The 7605-nt window shown below is 37.2% G+C and overlaps 1 protein-coding gene across 1 annotated transcript in view; it reads left to right on the top strand.

The window, feature by feature from the left end:
- Positions 1-200: 200 nt before the first annotated feature.
- Positions 201-7605, top strand: part of FSTL5 (follistatin like 5) — a 268181-nt gene continuing 260776 nt past the window's right edge. Inside the window, exon 1 of the mRNA XM_025385806.1 lies at positions 201-294. The gene's annotated coding sequence lies outside the window, so the exon portion shown is untranslated. The remainder of the gene's footprint in view (positions 295-7605) is intronic.

The following is a 7605-nucleotide window of genomic DNA, read 5'->3' as shown; positions in this document are numbered from 1 at the left end:
CATTGTTAAGTGACTGACTGACATGGCTTGACTGTGTCCGCACCCAAATCTCAACTTTAATTGTATCTCCCAGAATTCCCGTGTGCTGTGGGAGAGACCCAGGGGGAGGTAATTGAATCGTGGAGGCCGGTCTTTCCCATGTTATTCTCATGATAGTGAATGAGTCTCAGGAGATCGGATGGGTTTGTCAGGGGTTTCCACTTTTGCTTCTTCCTCATTTTCTCTTGTGCTGCCATGTAAGAAGTGCCTTTCACCTCCCACCATGATTCTGAGGCCTCCCCAACATGTGGAATTGTAAGTCCAATTAAACTTCTTTTTATTCCCAGTCTCAATTATGTCTTTATCAGCAGCATGAAAAGTAATATGTTAAATTGGTACCAGTAGAATGGGGCATTGCTGAAAAGATACCTGAAAATGTGGAAGCGACTAGCACTGGGTATCAGACAGAGGTTAGAACAGTTCGGAGGGCTCAGAAAAAGACAGGAAAATATGAGAAAGTTTGGAACCTCCTAGAGACTTATTGAAGGGCTTTGACAAAAATGCTGATGGTGATATGAACAATAACATCCAGGCTGAGGTGGTCTCAGATGGAGATGAGGAACTTGTTGGGAGCTGGAAAAAAGGTGACTTTTGTTATGTTTTAGCAAAGAGACTGGCAGCATTTTAACCCTGCCCTAGAGATTTGTGACACTTTGAACTTGGGAGAGATGATTTAGAAAATCTGGCAGAAGAAATTTCTAAGCAGCAAAACATTCAAAAGGTAACTTGGGTGCTGTTAAAAGTATTTCATTTTAAAAGGGAAACAGAGCATAAAATTTGGGAAATTTGCAGCCTGACTATGTGATAGAAAAGAAAAACCGATTTTCTGGGGGAGAAATTCAAGCCAGCTGCAGAAATTTGCATAAGTAGCAAGGAGCATAATGTTTTTTCCAAAGACAATTGGGAAAATGTCTCCAGGCCATTTCAGAGATCTTCAAGGCCACCCCTCCCATCACAGGGCCAGAGACCCAGGAGGAACAAGTGGTTTCCTGGGTCAGGCCCAGGGACTCTGTGCTGTGAGAAGCCTAGGGACTTGATGCCCTGTGTCTTACCGGCTCCAGCCATGGCTGAAAGGGGCCAATGTACAGCTTAGGCTGTGGATTTGGAGAGTGGAAGCCACAAGCCTTGGCAGCTTCCATGTGGTGTTGAGCCTGCGGGTGCACAGAAGTCAAGAATTAGATTTGGGGAACCTCTGCCTAAATTTTAAAGGCTGTGTAGAAATGCCTGGATGCCCAGGCATAAGTTGGCTGCAGGGGCAGGGCCCTCATGGGGAAACTCTGCTAGAGCAGTGTGGAGGGAAAATGTGGAGTTGGAGCCCCCCCCACAGAGTCCCTACTGGGCCACTGCCTAGTGGAGCTGTAGGAAGAGAGTCACTGTCCTCCAGACTTCAGAATGGTAGCTCCACTGACACCTTGCAACATGCACCTGGAAGAACCGCAGAAATTCAATGCCAGCCTGTGAAAGCAGCTGGGAGGGAGGCTGTACCGTGCAAAGCCACAGGGGCTGAGCTGCCCAAGACCATGGGAACCCACCTCTTGCATCAGCATGACCTGGAAGTGAGACCTGGAGTCAAGGAGATCATTTTGGAGCTTTAAAATGTGACTGCCCCCTCCCGCGCCCCCCCCCCCCCCCCCCCGCTAGATTTTGGACTTGTATGGGCCAAGTAACCCCTTGGTTTTGGCCAATATCTCCCATTTGGAATGGCTCCATTTACCCAGTACCTGCACTCACACTGTATCTAGGAAGTAACTAGCTTATTTTGATTTTAAAAGCTCATAGGAGAAAGGGACTTGCCTTGTGTCAGATTAGACTTTGGACTGTGGACTTTTGGGTTAATACTGAAATTAGTTAAGACTTTGGAAGACTGTTGGGAAGGCATGATTGGTTTTGAAATTCGAGGACATGAGATTTGGAGGGTCCATGGGAGGAATAATATGATTTGGCTGTGCCCCTACCCAAATCTCATCTTGAATTGTATCTCCCAGAATTCTCATATGTTGTAGGAGGGACCCAGGGAAAGGTAATTGAATCATGGGGGCTGTTCTTTCCTGTGCTATTCTCTTGATAGCGAATAAGTCTCACAAGATCTGATGGGTTTATCAGGGGTTTCCGCTTTTGCTTTTTCCTCATTTTTCTCTTGCCGCTGCCATGTAAGGCATGCCACTCATGCCTTTCATCTCCTGCCATGATTCTGAGGCCTCCCCAGCCATGTGGAACTGTAAGTCCAGTTAAACCTCTTTTTCTTCCCAGTCTCAGGTATGTCTTTATCATCAGCCTGAAAATGAACTAATACACTGACTCAGTGTGAATTAGTCTAGCTTTTTGTTTGCTTTGCTTGAAATTTGATATGCTTCTTCAATCTATTGATTGGTGTCTTTTACATTTATGGAAAACTGTCAGCTGCTATTTCTTCAAATATTACTTCTCCTCCATTTTTTTTTTCTGTTTTCTCTTTCTGGGATTCAAAAGAACACTGTTTTCATTAAACTTATCTGGTTTTTGCTTTTTATTCTGTAAAGTTTCATTTAATCTCTTTTCTAGCTTACTATTTCTCTTTTTTGCTGTGTCTAATCTGACCTTAAGTACATACATTTAATTATTAATTTCAGTTAGTACAGCTTTTATAATTTATAATTTCTAGTTGATTTTTCACAAACTTTTAATGTTTATAGTTCTATTTTTTATGGTCAAAATTTCTAACCTGGAATTTTGTTTTCATAAACATAATACATCTTACAATCTTATTGGATTATTTTTACTCTTATGTGTTGTTTCTGCTCCTTCTCATCATGCTGTCTTCTCTTTTGGTGGGCCATATTATAGTTTATAGTTTTCCGGGTATTATAAATACAAAATTGTTTATAGCAAGTATTGGATGAATACAATGATATGAACTTACTCCAGAGAGATTTTGTTTAAGACATCTAGGTAACAGCGTGCTGCAGTCCATATATTCAGTTGTAGACGGTGGCATCTTAAAGTCCTAGCACAGAGATGGACACACTCCATTATTTTCCCTATCCCATATGCCTGGAAAACAATAAGCCACATAATAACATCTAAGTATTACTGTTATCTCTTCAAAATGAAAAAAATCCTCAATGGAATGTGCAATTCCAGGTGTAATCTCATCTCTCAGTTACAGTTCTCTTCAGAACATAGACTGGGCAGTTACTCACTATCCTGATATTTCTCTAATGCTTTTAAGAATAAATTATTTGTATTTAGTTCATACTGTTTATGTGTTTGTTTGCTGTGGTGTCACTTCTTCTGTGAGTGTCCAATTTATCCAGTCCATTGTTACCAAAACAAAATTTTTAGACTTTTTAAATTTTGTTTTGTTTTAATTTTATAAGACTAATTATAATAAAAGCATATAATATTTAATAAGTAGATACTTTGTCTTGAAGATTCTAAGCATTTCATCATAACTTTGTGAATATCTTGACATGTCTAAATTATGTAAGCATTACCATTTATTTTGAAGTCACCTATTTCCTGACAAAATATGCCATCAGAATTTCCTTGTTACTTAAAAACCTTGTTATTAAGTAATTGTGGTTATCTTATTATGAGAATAATTAATTTATTCCATTTCCACTTTCTAAGTGATTTTCTTTTTTTGATCTATTTCTGGCTTAATATTGTATTAGTATATGCATTTAATTAGTAATTTCTTTACTGAAGTAGAGAAAGGTAAAGTACCCATTATTAGGAAACATTACTGACAAAATTTATTCTAGGCTTCATTCCTATAATAGGAATAATAGGCGTGATGAGGATAATAAGATGATGAGTCTAGTGTTTAAACAGATTTAATGAAATATTTAACATAAGTCTATAGTTAGGGACTTCAAAGATGTCGATATTTATTTATTTATTTATTTATTTATTTATTTATTTATTTGAGACGGAGTCTTGCTCTGTCACCCAGGCTGGAGTGCAGTGGCCAGATCTCAGCTCACTGCAAGCTCCGCCTCCCGGGTTTGCGCCATTCTCCTGCCTCAGCCTCCTGAGTAGCTGGGACTACAGGCGCCCGCCACCTCGCCTGGCTATTTTTTTTTTTTTTTTTTTGTATTTTTTAGTAGAGACGGGGTTTCACTGTGTTAGCCAGGATGGTCTCGATCTCCTGACCTCGTGATCCGCCCGTCTCGGCCTCCCAAAGTGCTGGGATTACAGGCTTGAGCCACCGCGCCCGGCCAAGGTCGATATTTAGAAGAGCAGAATCTTGGTTATGAAAAGCTTGCTCTTGCTCTTCTTATGATTTTAAAAGGTATCTTTAACCAAAGTTTCTAAAATCATCCTTTTTAAACTAGTGGTTCACAAATATTCATGATATTTCACTTTTTCTATATGTGTTAAAATCACATAGTATTAGATATTTGAGGAATTGCCATACTGTCTTCCATGATGGTTAAACTAATTTACACTCCCACTGACCCAGCAATCCCATTACTGGGTATATACCCAAAACAATATTAATTATCCCGTTACAAAGACACATGCACACGAATTGAAGTTCATTGCAGCACTATTCATAATAGCAAAGACATAGAATCAGCCTAAATCCCCTTTAATGATACACTAGATAAAGAAAATGTGGTACTTAAACACTATGGAATACTATGAAGCCATAAAAAAGAACAAGATCATGTTCTTTACCAGGACATTGATGGAGCTGGAGGCCATAATCCTTAGCAAATTAATGCAGGAACAGAAAACCAAATACCACATATTCTCACTTATCAGTGGGAGCTAAATGATGAGAACACATAGACACATAGACGGGAACAACACACACTGGGGCCTATTAGAGCATGGATGGTGGGACAAAGGCAAGGATCAGGAAAATAACTAATGAGTACTAGGCTTAATACCTGAGTAATGAAATAATCTGTACAAAAAATCCCCATGACACAACAAATCCCCATTGACCTATGTAACAAACCCATACATATATCCCTGAACTTAAAATAAAACTTAAAAAATATTACATATTTTTACCCAAATTTATATTACTACTGGTAGGATCTAGTTGCTGTTGAAATCAATGCCTTATAACTACCCACTAATCATGCTGCAAGTTGTACTAAACTGTACTTGTGTCTTTGGCTTCAGATTCTTCTAGCAGATACTTCAAATATTTCATTCCTTTAAAGCAAGCTCTTAGTTTTTCTCTAAGCCAAGTAGTAAAAATGAGAAAGCATAGAGAAGCATTCACAGTGTGAAACTATTTTACTTGCCTCTTAACTTCCCTAAGTAATCAAAAACAAAAGCTGGATTAAAAAGGTAGTAATAGTCCTCATAATGTGAGATCAGGAAAAAAAAAATCATTAAAATTTTGCTGTAAATACTTGAGAGGGCTTCCAAGAGGAGGCAAAGTTTATAAAGGAAAGAAGTGCTGAAGTGTATCAAAACACTCAGTACCGTATGTTATACTTAGCCTATATGTTTTTACCTTTTGCTAGGGCACCAGGTGACTCTCCACACATGATACATGTTGAGGTCATTAGAGCAGAAAGAATGCAGAGGAGTATAAAATGATTGGTGCTATTTGTTGCAAAGATAGTTTCTGTACATAACTAGCATAAGCTGTTTGCATATAGAAGGCTATAAAATGAAACAAGTCATTATTAATGTATATCCAAGAAAACATGGATTAACTATAGTTAATAAAAGATTGTTTTCAATATTTTGTTTCAAAATTCTTGTTTTTAAAGTAGCAACTATAGTCACTCCAATGCACACACACACTCAGAAGCAATTTAAAATAATAGATATAAAAATCATTTTTAAATTGGATTATAGCTTGATTCATAGTTATTGTTTTACATAGTAGTGCATTTCTAGAAATAATGATCATGTATCAATAAAACTTATAATTTTAGCATTTTATAAGCATTTCACTCAACATTAAAGCATTCTTGATATAATTTAAGAATAAAAATGTTTAACATTTTTAACTTGTAATATTAAATCTGTGCTAATCTGTGCTTCTTAATAACTATTACAAGACAAGTGAAGATGGGGATGGCAATTCTGTAGCTAAAATAAAATGCGCTGCTAAATTTATTTCAGGAAAAGGCCATTTGATTTTGAGATGTAACCAGTGAACATGATTGGCTTGGTGTAGTTTTTCTATACAACATAGTAGTGAAGAGGTGAAACATACAGCATGAAATATGCAGAAAACAAATCTAAGAAATTATCAAATATATAGTTATTTAATAAGTATTACCAAGAAATATATTTAAAGTCATTTTAAAATGTAGCCATAAAATTAAAAAGTAAGTTTTTCTGTGCATGTTAATATTCCTAGTGAATAATAATCTTTATTCTAATTACACATCTTCTAAAAAAATACATTTTAGAAAGATTGCCCACATAATGTTATGCCAAATCTCAGCATTTATTCTAAGATGATTATATTATCTAATTACCATTGTAATATATAACTATAAAAAGCACAACTAATTCAAATGGCCTAGGACTTAATAACAGATGCGTAAGGTTAGTGAAGAGATTCCAGGGTAACTTAGTAGCAATTGTATTTCTAAATGGCAGAAGAGCCAATGTTCACATGCTGTTTTTAGAACCAGATGTCCCATTATCTCCTCTGTAATTTAATGAGGAACCAGAAGCTGAAATTCAGGAATGTAAATGGGAAATTATTAATAATTCTTACATGATACTCTACATGATGCCATTACTTTTATAATGTTCTCATTTTCCGTTAGTTTGTAACATTAAACAAAGACATAAACACTGTGTCTGCAGATTTCAACTTTTAGTGTTTCGAAGTAATTGAATAATTTTTAACTTATTTACGTATATATATATATATATCTGTATGAGTGTATGTGTGTGTTTATGTTTCTGTGTGTGTGTATGTGTGGTTTTATATGTGTACACCTATGTGATGTGTAACAGAGACATGTCGTATGTATATGACAGAATATATATTAATCTAAAACAGACTGAAAATATTCCCCATTTTTTTTTTTTCTTTTTTGAGACGGATTCTCACTGTGATGCCCAGGCTGGAGTTCAGTGGCATGATCTTGGCTCATTGCAACCTCTGCCTCCCGGGTTCAAGAGATTCTCCTGCCTCAGCCTCCTGAGTAGCTGGGACTACAGGCATGTGCCACAATGCCTGGCTTTTTTTTTTCTATTTTTAGTAGAGACGGGGTTTCACCATGCTGGCCAGGCTCGAACTCCTCACCTCAAGTGATCTTCCCGCCTCTGCCTCCCAAGATGCTGAAATTACAGGTGTGAGCCACCGTGCCTGGCCTTCCCTACGTTCTTATTACTCAGGAAGCATTGAAATAAATGGTAATATGGATAAATCTGATTCAGGGTTAGATTCTCACACAAAGGAATGGACAAGATGTTTGTTACCCATTTCTGTCTGATTTTCTGTCTGTATTTTGGGTGATGTAACAAACCAAATAATGAATCTGGGCCGAGTCTTTCTCTAGTAGAATTTTACAATTTCAAGAGCATTCCTGTTCACTGTGACAACACAAAACAACGATAACTTAAATAAGCGTGACTTTAGGTTTAGAG

This window comes from Theropithecus gelada, chromosome 5 (assembly GCF_003255815.1).
Source record: "Theropithecus gelada isolate Dixy chromosome 5, Tgel_1.0, whole genome shotgun sequence".
NCBI classification, from domain to species: Eukaryota; Metazoa; Chordata; class Mammalia; order Primates; family Cercopithecidae; genus Theropithecus; species Theropithecus gelada.
The sequence above is the reverse complement of the archived record's forward strand: the minus strand, read 5'-3'. Positions and strand labels throughout refer to the sequence as shown.